Source organism: Melospiza melodia, chromosome 4 (assembly GCF_035770615.1).
Source record: "Melospiza melodia melodia isolate bMelMel2 chromosome 4, bMelMel2.pri, whole genome shotgun sequence".
NCBI lineage: Eukaryota > Metazoa > Chordata > Aves > Passeriformes > Passerellidae > Melospiza > Melospiza melodia.
In genome coordinates, this window is record NC_086197.1 from 3,687,951 (window position 1) to 3,700,703 (window position 12,753).

Genomic DNA, 12,753 nt, shown 5'->3' on the forward strand with positions numbered 1-12,753 from the left:
GGTGTGGGCAGTGTGTGTGGGCAGGCTGACTGAGAGGCTTGGATGCCAGTTTTTTTAAAACACTGCTAGTTTAGAAATAAGGAATTTATAAGTGTTTAAGTTAAAGTATATTTGTTGCAGTGGATTGAGCAATTTAGGTAAGGCCAAATTGATGTGTCTGACCCAAACAGGCTGCATAGCAAAAAGAGCAATGTATGGAGGGATGTGGAGAGTAAAGCTGTGGTCTGAAACAAACCTGCTGTTTCCTAGATAAAGCTGGTTTCTAAACCCAGTTTTTATATCCTACAGAGGTTAAAATTTAGATTTCTCTTCTATTAAAAGCACAGACCTGTTTCGGAAAAGGATTCTAAACCAAGAAAGGGAGGGCACAAATGTTTCCAGTACTGGGACATGGAATTTTTTTTTAATTCGTGGCCAGCAATGTGGCAGAAATTGCCAAGACCTGGGTTTGAAAGTATTGTTCCCTTCTAAACCCAGACAGTAACCATAAAACCTAAAGAAGATCATTTTTTTGTGGTTTATGACCTTGTTGCACTCCCACAGAGTGGGCGATAAAGGCCCTTCACCGCAGGTACTTGGGCACATGAATATGGAAGGCTGAGTTCACCTTGTAGGTTTGCTGGTTTATATGGAATCATGGAGTTTTTGGGTTGGAAAAGACCTTTTAGGTCACTTAAATCCAACCACCAGCTTGCCAGCACCACCATGTTCGCCACCACATGATGTCCTTAATTGCTAAATTGCTATATCCTTTTTTTTTTTAACACTTACAGGATAGTGCCTCCATCCCTGCCTTGGGCAGCCTGTTTGGTGCTTGACCACTCTTGCCATGAACAAATTCTTTCTAATATCTAATGTTAACCTCCCCTGGCACAACTTGATGTCATTTCCTAAAATGAAAGGTTCAGTTAACAGGACTTTTTAACAGAAACAACAACAACAAAATGACGCAGTCCGTTCCACAGCCTTTGTGCAAAACTGGTGTTCCCTACTGGTGCTGCATACTCAAATGGAATTCTTTATTTCCTTTTAAGAGCAGGAGATCCAATCTCTGTGCCATTTGATGGCTTAGGTTTGGTGCTGGCTGCTTATCAGACATTGAGAGCAGTGCAGAGAGGGAAGTAGGGGAAGAAAAAAACCCCAGAAGTAGTAGCAGAAGATGTTTTGGCAGTTAAGTAGTTCTCTTGTAGAATTGTTTCCAGGACAACAAGGTTGATGGAGTTACAGAGTGAGTGTGTGTTTTCTTTCCTCTTCAACTGGTTAATCAGTGAGGTAGGAAAACTTGCTTAGTAGGTGAGTTGGGTTACATGAGTTATTTTTAGTCTGCACTTGATTGTCCATGTGGCCCTTTTCAGCTATTTAGGAGATAACTGACATGCAAGAAATCACATTTGCTTTGTGGGTTTTTTTAAGGTCATACAATATTTTTTAAAATGACAGTCTAGACTATTAACAGCTCTTTTTGGTGGTTTTTTAATGTGTTTGTTTCTCAGAGAAATAAAACAGCTTTGTTGCTTCAAGTTTCTAGCTCATCTCACTGGTGGGATGTGAGTTTCTTTCACTGTTTGCACAGAATTTTCCCTCTGTTGGTATAATACATTTTTTTTTGTATATACTAATGATATACTGTCATGCAAATGAATTTGGAATAAATTAAAGCATTAATTTTCTCCCAGAGTATATTCAGCTGTAGGATTCCATTGTGAGATCTATTTTCAACTGGAGTTTGGAACTTGGAATAAAGCAGCACTGAATTAAATGTAGTTGCCAATTTTAAAGGGGCACAGCTCGCATAAAATCACACCCATCTCCAAAATATGTTGATCTATTTAAAATCTGGAGGAGTATGATGAAATCTGTACTTGAGTGGTTTTCCTTTGTATATTTGATTGTACTCTGAGTTTAATTTTTTTGTTTGTTTTTTTTCCTGCACAACAACATTTTAAGAAAGAAATGCCCTTTTTTTAAAAAAACCACAAATATTGGCTGTGCATTTTAGAGGCAGAAATAACAAAAATATTGTCCAGGTCATTAGTGACAAACACATTCCATAAAGCTCTATTGTTCTGCTAAATTAAATAGCTTCAAGTTTAACTGTGCCCCTTATAAATGAGTTGATGATTTCATACCCCCTAATGATACATGTATTTATTTCATATTGAGGTTTTAGAATTTAGGATTAAGAAAACACTTATTGTGCATAGTTTTCTGATGAATTAATGAGATGCTCAGCTTCTTTCTGCATGTGTTGGGGTTCTTCTGAGGCTGAAGGTTGGATGCCATTTGCTAAGACCTGGTGGTCACTTGAGAAAAATTAAAATTAAAATCCATGATCTTTTATTGTTTTGGGAGAATGACATCGCATAAAAGCGGCTATGCTCAGGTGATTCTGGTGATCACTGAATTATTTCTGTATCCTGGGGCTTTCTAACTTTTTGGAAAAGGAAGGGAAGCAGTTTGACAAATCCACGCTGGCATTTACTTGTTGCTTTGTTATCCCTTCCTGGCAGCCAGAGTCAGGATTCTTTCTGACTGCTGTCCTCCTCTTTCCATCTCTTTTTTTTTCTTTTTCTTTTTTTTTAATACTTTTTTTTTCCCCCTTGCAAATTACCATTTTCAGCAGAACAAGAACTGCACTGACCTTGAGCGATGAGATGTTCTGGGCTTCATTTTCCACTCTGTCCCCAGTTATTTAGTTATTCCATTATCTGGAGCAATCCAGTTCTTCTTCATGGAGGTTTGAATAGTTCTTCCAGGTCGCTGCTTAGCCTAGTAAGGGAATGAGGAATTCTTTTTTGCTACTTCTGCTGGAAGTCTGCTAATTATGTGGTTAAATAGGGAATGTATTCCCTATTTAACCAGAGCATTCTTTTTCAGGACAGTACTCTCACAGCTCTACTTAGATTTTTCTGTTTGTTTTTCTGGTTGCTTGCTCTTCTTTTGCTTCAGTTCCCAGTAAGGTATGGATATAATTTTTCTGTTTCTATAGATTTGAATCCAAAGCATAGAACAGGACATAAGGAACAACCCTTCCAATATTCAACTCCCACTGAAGTGTCTTAGGGTGCCTGGAACACAGGGGTACCAGGTATGACTCCAAACCAAGAGCAAGCCATCACCTTTCTGAATTAGGTGCTGGAGGCCAGCAAGGAACACTCACAGATCTAAGAGGACAACACAAAGATATCTTTGAGCAATAAAAACCCTTTAAAAAAAATGTTTATTCACTTTATCTGTGGCTACCAGGAATTTCTTTGGTCAACTCCGCAGTAGGCTTTGGAATTTATTTCTAGTTTGTCAGTGTTATGCTCAAATCACCAAGCAGTCTCCAAGGTTCATCTTGATAGAGCAGTTTCAGGAATACTCTGGCAATCAAAATCAGAGAAGCAGTCAAGAAGGATGGAAATATTTTCCAGTGTTGACTAAAAGCAAGCAGTAAGCTTGAAGCATTACTTAACAATGTAATGAGAAACGTCAGTTCAAGCAAATACTTTTTTTTTAACAGAATTTGTTTTCTTTGTTGTGTTGCAGGAAAAGGAACGGTGGCTGAGTTGCACAAGTGAACCAGGACGACACGAAATTAAGCAAAGTGGAGTGCTCATTTTACTATTTTGTAAGTCTGTTGCTCAGCTTTTCTATAAGACATCCATTTAATTATAAAGGCCATTAGTTTTCCTCATTTCCTGGTTTGTGAGTGCAGTTTGTAGAACTGTCTGGGTCCCCTGGTTTTGAGCTCAATGTGAGGGGCACCACGTGGATCTTTTCTCTGCCTTTGCCATCACTGTGTCAAGGCACAAAGGAGGTCAAGGTTTGGTTGTGTCTTAATTATTGTTGTAGCTGTGGTGATGCAGGGATGTGAAGAGGAGAGGTTTGAAGGCAGGAAGGGCTGGAAAGGGATTTTGGCCTCCAAAAGTTGTTAGTATTGTCTGTAATAAGGTGTAAGAAGAGTTTGGACCTTACTTTGAAGCTGCTGTAGTTTGATTACTTTGGAATACATTTAAAATGTTCACTGGGTACTGTAAGAGTTCTTGGTTTGATGAGGTTGGAGCAGCGTGGTCTAGTGGAAGGTTTAGCACCAGAGTTTTTCCATTTTGGTCAAAAGAGCAGCGTGTTCTTCAGTGGTATTTTGCATAGCAAGCCTTGCAGACCATCTTTGTGATTCACTTGTAGTTATTCAGTGGCACATTTTAAAGAGAGCTGCTTCCAACTGTCTTGAGCAGAGCGTGTTCTGTGTGATAACAACATCTACCCTGCAGTTGTAATAACAAAACCCAAGGTGCTTTTACTGAATCTGGTTTCACACCAGCTAACAAGTGGACTCATTATAAGATGATGTGAGGTTTTCTATGTATTGACTCAACTCTAAAATATCTATAACTCTGCAAAAATGCGTCTCAGCTTGTTTACTAAGCGAGAAGTGTTATTTTTAATGCATAGGTTTTGAAATTATTGGTGACTCCAGTTTTTCCAACAGCCTTTGTGGGGTGTTTTAGTTAAAATTGTTTTGTACTTTTATGGATGCCATTTTAATTTGTACCTGTATCTTTATTTTTAATTTTTTCTGTCATAAAAGTTTTAAAGTAATTCTCCAGAGTTGCTTTTTATAGACACTCAATATTAAAAAAAAAAAATAGTGATAGAACATGTGTCAGGCATCTGCAATTCCTTCAGCATCATGTTTTCCACAATGATTTAATAGCTATTGAGTCTCCTCAAATATCTTTGTTTCCAAGACCTATTTTATGGTAATAAATCATCTTGGCTGTTAAATTCTTGAAATGATTCAGTAGGACAGTTGTTTCCTTAGCACATTCCCTGAGAGATCATAGATAGAAATGGAAAAGTCCTTAACCAGGTCAGCTTTTTCCCTGCAATACATGTGGTCAGTGCTGGAAGTGATAATGAAGTTGCCAACATTTGTTCTGGTAAGCTGCAGTTGTCCAATGTTCCCTGTTCATTGCTTGCTGATTTACAGTGAGTTTTCTGTTAGAGGTACTAAATTGCATTGAGAAATTCTGAGCCAGATACAGAACAAGAGACTTGTCATGGTGTGGTGGAACTTCTAATTTTAAAAAAGGTCTGTCTCAAAATTCATATAAAATACCAATGAAATTATCCAAGACTGCCTTAATTTCCTCTTCCATTTGCACCTGGGCTGGTGGTGGTGCAGTCCTTGGGGTAGAGGTTGATTTAATGAATTGTCAGGTATGTGAGGGTCGTTAAGTTGTGATACCCGCTCTGTCTGTCTCTGTGACGTAGTCATGCATTATGTAACCTCTTGTGGCTTTCTGACACCTTGAGAAAACACTGTTTAAATTGGTTATTGCTTACTGGGGGCAGGCAAGGAGGTAATTCAGCTAAGAATTACCAAGAGTATGTGAGGAGTTTTCTGTATTAAATAGCTCATCTAGAGCATCGCGTGTGTAAAGAAAAAGATGTGGTTTTGGTCAAAATTCTGGGCATCTGGAGTTCAGGGAAATAACCAGCAGGTTAGAGAGGGATTCAAGGAGAGATGGTATCCCTTGACCTGAGGTGTGTATCTCTGTGAATTGCTGCTGGTTTCTTTCTGTGATGTTTTCCAAGTTGAACATCAGATGTGGTTGCAACCTCTATGGTAGCCCAGAGCAGCTGTGTCTGCTCCATCCCTGGAATGTCCAAGGCCAGGCTGGATGGGGCTTGGAGAAACCTGGGGTAGTGGAAAGGTTCCCTGCCCATGGGAGGGGGTTGGAGCAAGATGATCTTTAAAGTCCTTTCAAATCCAAACCTTTTTATGACACTTGAATCATCCTTTAGGTTGCGTGCTGAGGACAGCAGTAAGTTCTGGTCTTATTCACATAAACATTTCCTTAAAATAATCAGGGTTTGTGATCTGCAGTTCTTGGTTCTCTTTCTTGCCTCAGAAAAGGAAGCAAAGCAGCTTTCCCAAGGTTTTGAGCAGATTAATGAATAAATTAGATTAAATATCTTACATTTGTTTTGGAAAAGGGAGCTTTGTATTCCTACAGGCCTTACCTGCCAAACAGAGATAATTCCATTTTGACTGTGCATTTTCATCAAGTGCTTTTACTGCCAGGCATAAACCTTCATTTTTTCAATGATGTCCTTTAAAATGATCCAAAATAACTTTTGTTACAGTCACAGTAGAGAACAACCTCTGCATTTAAAAGATGGACTCCAAAATTCCATCTGCCCTGTAGGCTCTTGGCAAGAGTACTCTGTGTCATGGCATTGTATTGATTCCACTTGATGTCTTGCAGAAAAGAAACACTTGTACCATGCACACAGACATATTTAGGGTTGGTAAAAGTATTTTGTGTCATAGCCCTCTTTGAATTTTTGGTTGGTTGTGTGAGGCTGATCTTAAAAGGGACCAGATGATCAGAAGCTCTTTACTGACTGAGGGAGCATTCTGCTAACTCATGTACCTTCCACCACGTGGCTTTGTCATTTGTGTTTGTCACTTGTACCTGTGAAGTGAGGGCACCAGGGCTGCTTCAGATCTCGGGCACAACAATAAATTACTAATATTTTAACTCTTCATCAGTAAAAGCCCAATATCTGACCTCAGGAGGAGCTCACTCCTGGCTCATCTCTGAGCAGGTAGGTATCTTAGAGCATATTCCCCTTTACTCTGAACGAGAAGGAGGGTTTGAAAAGAAAATTGCAGACAGCAAGGGTAAAGAAAGCCATTTTCCCCTTTAGGGGTCCCTTTTCTTCTGAGAAGGTCCATGGGTGTGGATGGCATGAAAGGACACAAACCCTGAAGGGGTCAGTGAGGGGAATAGCCATTCACACAGGCAGTGGGTATTCAAAGAGAAACTCTCCATTTGACAGTGCTGTCTTCTGGATGACTTAGAAACATAAAAACACCAGTTGGTTTTAAAAGAGAGCTTTTAATTTCTGTCAGACGTGAAAGTACCTGTAAGTTTAATGTGTGCTCTGCAAAAAAAAAGAGGAGCTTGCTAAGATGAGTTCTTAGATTTCCTTTTTGTGCCTTTTCTCTTTGGTGAGGTGGCTCCACAGAGAAAACTCTGGCACCAGCATGGACACTGAGAACCTTTCATGTGTCTTTTGTAGGAGCAGGCCTTGTGCCACACGAGCTGTGTGCTGGAGTGATCTGTGTGACTCACTGCCCTTCGTGGGGCTAAGGGATGGTTTGTCAGTGTTTTGGATAATTGCCTCATCTCTGCCTGCAGTGAGGTGTGTCTGCATCTGAGCAGATAATACATAAAATGCATTATACATGATATTAGTGCAGCAAATAGAAGCATCACAAATATATATATTTAGTAGCATCTTAGCAATTTCAATTTTCCTAGTTTCCAAGCAATGTTTTCTCTCTTCATAGGATGGAGTGCTGCTTCAAATCTGTATTCAGTGTGCCCATATGAAAAAAAAAATTGGCTTTAGATAAAAATTTAGGACTTCCTTCTTTTTCCCTGTTTCCTTGGCTCTGAAATACTAATTCCTTTTATATTCTATGTGTACAGATGAGGAGATAATGGCTGAGATACCACATCAGAAAAAAGGAAAGTCTAAGCAGCTCAGAATTAACACTTAAACCTATGTGGAAAACCTTGCTGGAGTGCAAAATGGATTTAGGTTTTTAAAATGAAAGCATGGTAGGACACAGAGATGGAGCCTGGAGATCTGTGTGTTGTTTTTGCTTCTCATCTGTTGCATAAGCTTGGACAAGCTGCTTTGCATTTTCCTGCTTCATTTCTCCTGTCAGAGATCTGTGTGTTTCACTTGCTGTTGGTAAAGCACTTCAAAATCTTGAATTAGTATTATCATGGACTTCTCTGAGCTTACTTAAAATCCATTTCCTCCTCACTTAGGCCTTCCTAAGGACAGGAATAAATAGAAATTTCTTTTTTCCTCAGTGCTGTGGATCGACTGATATTCTGCAGCTGCTGAAGGTCAGGTTGATGCTGAGCTGATGCTCCTTTCTGCAGTCTGAGCATTCTCTGAGCAGCTCCAAATCCAGAGTCCTGTTGGGTACATTGTGTCTCCAATTCTTTTGGGGACATGGTCTGTCAAGAGGTGTTTGCTTCTTCATTGTATTCAGCAGCTTAGAGTTTCCTAAACCTCCTGGTGTAACGGGCCTTCACAGGCTGATGTTGCACAGAAATCACCCAGAGCCTGGAGCACTGTGTGTGGGTGGCTGGCCTGGGTGATGATGGAAACTCAATTTGTACCCCCCAAAAGCACTGCCAGGGTATCAATGATCTCTGCAGCATCTTTGAGTGTGTGGCACAGCACTTCAGCACCTGTGCACCTCCTCAGCTCCTGGTCCTCAGGAGTGCAGGACATGGTCTGTCAAGAGGTGTTTCCTTCTTCATTGTATTCAGCAGCTGAGAGTTTTCTAAACCTCCTGGTGTAACAGACCTTCACAGGCTGATCTTGCACAGAAATCACCCAGAACCTGGGAGCACTGTGTGTGGGTGGCTGGCCTGGGCGATGATGGAAACTCAATTTATACCTCCCAAAAGCACTGCCAGGGTATCAGTGATCTCTGCAGCATCCTCAGGTGGGTGGCACAGCACTTCAGCACCTGTGCACCTCCTGGTCCTCAGGAGTGCAGGACTGATGCTCCTGTGCCAGACTGGGGCACAGTGAGTGTGAACCTCAGTGCAGGCAGACATTCTTGTCCTCAGGTGCTGCTGCTGCAAATATGTGGAGTGAATTCAAGCAGGAATTAGAGGGTGTGGATGCAGTGGTTAACCAGGAAAGTGCATTGATCCTGCTCAGCCAAGTGTTGCAGAAATTTAGTTTGCAGAGTGTTAAATCACTGCTGTTACAAGAAGCCCCTCTCCAGTGAAACATCCCTGCTCAGAAGCAGCTGCCACACTGCTGGGCAGCTCTGCCTGCTCCATTTCAAACATTACCAGCATCCTGGCAAGGATCCCAGGGACGGGGCTGAGGAAGTGGATGGTGTAAAAGCAGAACTGTTTGGGCTTTTTGTTCTGCCTCCATCCCTCAGCCTTGCTGGGGCTGTGCTGTGACATAGCATCTGCATCCCACGTCTGGAGACACGGAGAGTGAGCTCCTGAAGGGCGGCTGCTCATCCCTGGGCTTCCGTTCAGGGGTGTTAAAAGCCCTGCAGGCTGTACACAAGCGAGCTGTAATTTATTTTAATTAAATACAATAGCTGTGTGCACGCTGCAGAAGGGATAAGACAGGGATTCCCCACCTCTGATTTATCGTCTTGCTGTTTGGATTTCTTTGCCATTGTCTTCCCACTCACAGATTTATGCAGAGATGTCTCATCTTCTCCCTCCTGTGCTGTTAGCAATGGCATCTGTCTTTCAAAATACAATTTTTCTGTTGTTGAGAAGCCATTCTTGCTGTATATAGCAGAGCTGTCCCTGCCTTCCTGACACACACCTGTGCAACATCTATTTTAATCAGAGAGCTACAGGAAGCAAAATCCCCATCCTTTGGAAGCCTTCTCATAGCTGATTTTTATTTTTTGAATTAGGGAGCTGGGAGTACCCACCCTGGGACTGGCAGGCAGCCTGGCAGGAAGCTGGACAGACTGGCCTGCTGGCCAATCTTGTTGCCTTTTATAGAGCTTTTTGGTGAAATCAGCACATTTCCACGCAGTTGGTGCTTTGCAGTGCAGAATTGTTGTATTTGTGAGGTTTTTGGCTGGTTCTGGTTTTAGTCTGCAGCTTGTGACTTTGGGAGCTGGTTGACTAATTTTAATAATTACTAGAGATGATTTTGTGAGGAGAGAGGAGGTGTTTCTATGGAAGAAAATAATTTTGGAATACTGCTCCTCAGCTGGTATGAGGGATTGCCCTGTTGGGGTAGGTGAGTTGGCCGGCAGCAACCTCACAGTCCCCATCCACAACTCTTGAACAACAACTCTTTCTGATCAAATTGCTGCACAGTGGTTTTGTTTTTTTTTTTTAATTACTTACCTGGGGGAAATGAAAACCATGCAGGACCTGGATCTCCCTCCCACCTCTTTTGGTAGGGCAGAGCAAGAGCAGTCAGTGGGGAAGCACAGCCTGGAGGAGCAGCAGAAGCCTTTGGGTCTGGAAGGCAACTCCATCCACACAGCCATGCCTGCTGTGGGAGGAGTTGAGGAACGTTTGAAGGAGCTGGAGTTGTTTATCCTGGAGAAGAGGATGCTCAGAGGTGACCTTATTGCTCTTTACAGTTTCCTGAAGGGAGGCTGTAGACAGGTGGGGTCGGTCTCTCCCACTGGGCAGCCCTGACAGAACCAGAGGACACGGTCTCAGGGAAGGTAGAGGTTGGATATTAGGAAAAAGTTTTTCACTGAAAGAATAATAAAGTACTGGAATGCTCTCAGGGAGGTGGTAGAATCACCATCTCTGGATGTGTTTAAAAAAAGACTGGACATGGCCCTTGGTGCTATTTTCCAGTTGATGTGTTAGGGCATAGGTTGGACTCTATGATCTTAGAAGCATCTTCCAACCTCATGATTCTGCGATTCTGTGGGACTCTGGCCTTCAGGTCATGGAAATGCTGGGAGGAAGCCAATTTGCATTCCAAGGCTGAAGGTTGAATGATGATGTCATTTTCTGGACTTCCTCAGCATCTGATGTAAAACCTCTCAAACCCACTGGCACAGCAGAACCATGCATCCATCACTTGAGACAGATCAGGTTGATCTTGAGCGTATTTTCTCTCTTAGATCTCTTCAGTAAACGAATCTGCCTCCTTGGAAGGTTCTCTAGCTTATGAAGCATTTTGAGGCTCTTGAGTTTGCAATGAGTCGCTGCAGTCTCGTCCCACAGCCACAGAAACTGACATGTGGTGGCTGGCCGATCCTGGAGTGCCGGTGGAGACCACGGATTCCACCACTCCCAGGTTCTTCGCAAGAACCCTGGGTAGTGGTTCCGTCTGCGGTGTTGTGAATGTTAACGAGGCCAAAATTTTCTCTGGAGAAAGAGGTTCTCGTTTATTAAAATAGCTACAAGGAATGGAGTACCCAGGATAAGCCCAGGCACCCACACAGCAAGCCAAAAACAGAACAGTGTGCGCTACCCCCAAGTGCACAGGGTTCTCCCCAGAAAACAAGTTTCCAAAAAGAAGAACCCTGACCCAACCAAGCTCCCCCCATTTATGTCCTTTGGGTCCAGGATCCGTCCATTTTGGATCTGCATAGTCATTGGTCCATTTCCAGGCTTCTCATTGGTCTTTAACGCCGTTTATTCTGGACCAGTCATTTCTGCAGGGCTTTGAATGATGGTCAGATCTTCCATCCAATCCCTCTTCAACCTCGCCTTGCCCCTCCAGATCGCCCTTCCACCAAACCCTGGACCCTTCTCCTAGAACATTCTAATCAGTGTCCCCCCCAACATAATAAATTTAATATAACATAATTAATACAATACAATTGAACTATACCCTAATTTAACATAACTTTTACCTATAACATGCAGCGTGGGTGGTGCAGGCGAGAGCAGGACTACAAAGAACTGAGGCGAAGGAAGGAGAGAGCGCACACTCGTATGGGTGCCAAGGTGCTTTATTGTCCCAGGTGGGAGCAGTAATGGTGTCAGAGAAGGACCCTTGGGGAGGCACTGATAAAGGGGATGGGTGTGATGGGAGGAGACATGAGGGAACCAACAAACAAAGCCCAGGGGAGGAGCATGGGACACAACTGAACCAATAAGGATGGCACAGGGGAGGGAAAAGGCTCAGGAGGCAAATCATATCTTAAGTAAGGGATAACTGACATAGAAATTTCTCGAAATAAAGGGAGGGGCTGGTTACAATGATGGACAGCACCAGGAGGGAGGAGATAAACTTATAAGGACATAAGGGGAAGGACTAGAGGATCGGTCACCTTGATGGACAGGCGGGAAAACAAGGGACAAACAACTCAGGGACAAACCATTGTGAGGGAGGAACATGGGGAGAACCAAGGGTCAAACCATAATCTCAATTTACAAAAAACAACCAACTTTACAACAAAACCTGTATAAAACACACGGTGCTACAAATCACAAATTAGCAGTTCCTAAAAAAATAATGTCAAGTGAAATTGGTCTTTGCTCTAATTGTTGCTGCTTTCAGAGTAAACATGAATGTGACCTGGATTCTCATATTGTCGTGGCCTTTGAGTATTCCTTAGAATGGGTCTGATGTTTACACAGACATAAATAATCATCTGTATAATTTTGCTGAGCCACTCTTAAATGGAGTGCCATCCACCAGGGAAGGATATATTTGGAAGTACAAAATACTTTATATGTTTGGGTTTTGTTGTTGGCTTTTGGAACTCCAATATTTGCACGGTCACTGTGTGAAAGCTGAATTTGTAAATCCCATTGGAGGAGAACTCGGATGATAACTGAGAGCACCAGTGAAAAAATAAATAGGAAAACTCTCCTATTGTGTAACTAGTTTGAATAAGTTTAGTGATTCTCGTGTACATGGAATGTAACTTCACAGGATCCCATCCAGGTACCCAAGAGATAAGTAGTTCCTCAGAAATCAAAGGAAGTTTAATCTTAACAAAACTTTCATAATAGGAAAATGTGGCCTTTTTATCCAGAGGCTAAGCTGGTTAAGCAAACATCTAATATTGACTTACTTCTTAGTCTGGCTTTGGGTGTGAAAAGCATCTCTACCAAAATGAAACATACCTCTTTTTTAACAAAAGTTTAAAAAGAGGCATGTTTCATTTTGGTAGAGATACTTTTCCCCCAAAAAGTGTGTGTGCTATGAGCTCCTGCTTAAGCCAAGGGGGACTCTTTTAACTCCCTTTGTGCT

General features: G+C 42.1%; 1 long non-coding RNA gene across 3 annotated transcripts in view; it reads left to right on the forward strand.

Moving 5' to 3' along the window:
• Nucleotides 1-12,753, forward strand: part of LOC134417001 (uncharacterized) — a 117,017-nt gene that overhangs the window by 55,908 nt on the left and 48,356 nt on the right. For all 3 annotated transcript variants that reach the window (XR_010027485.1, XR_010027486.1, XR_010027484.1), the window contains exon 3: nt 3,532-3,613. This is a non-coding gene — a long non-coding RNA (uncharacterized LOC134417001). The remainder of the gene's footprint in view (nt 1-3,531; nt 3,614-12,753) is intronic.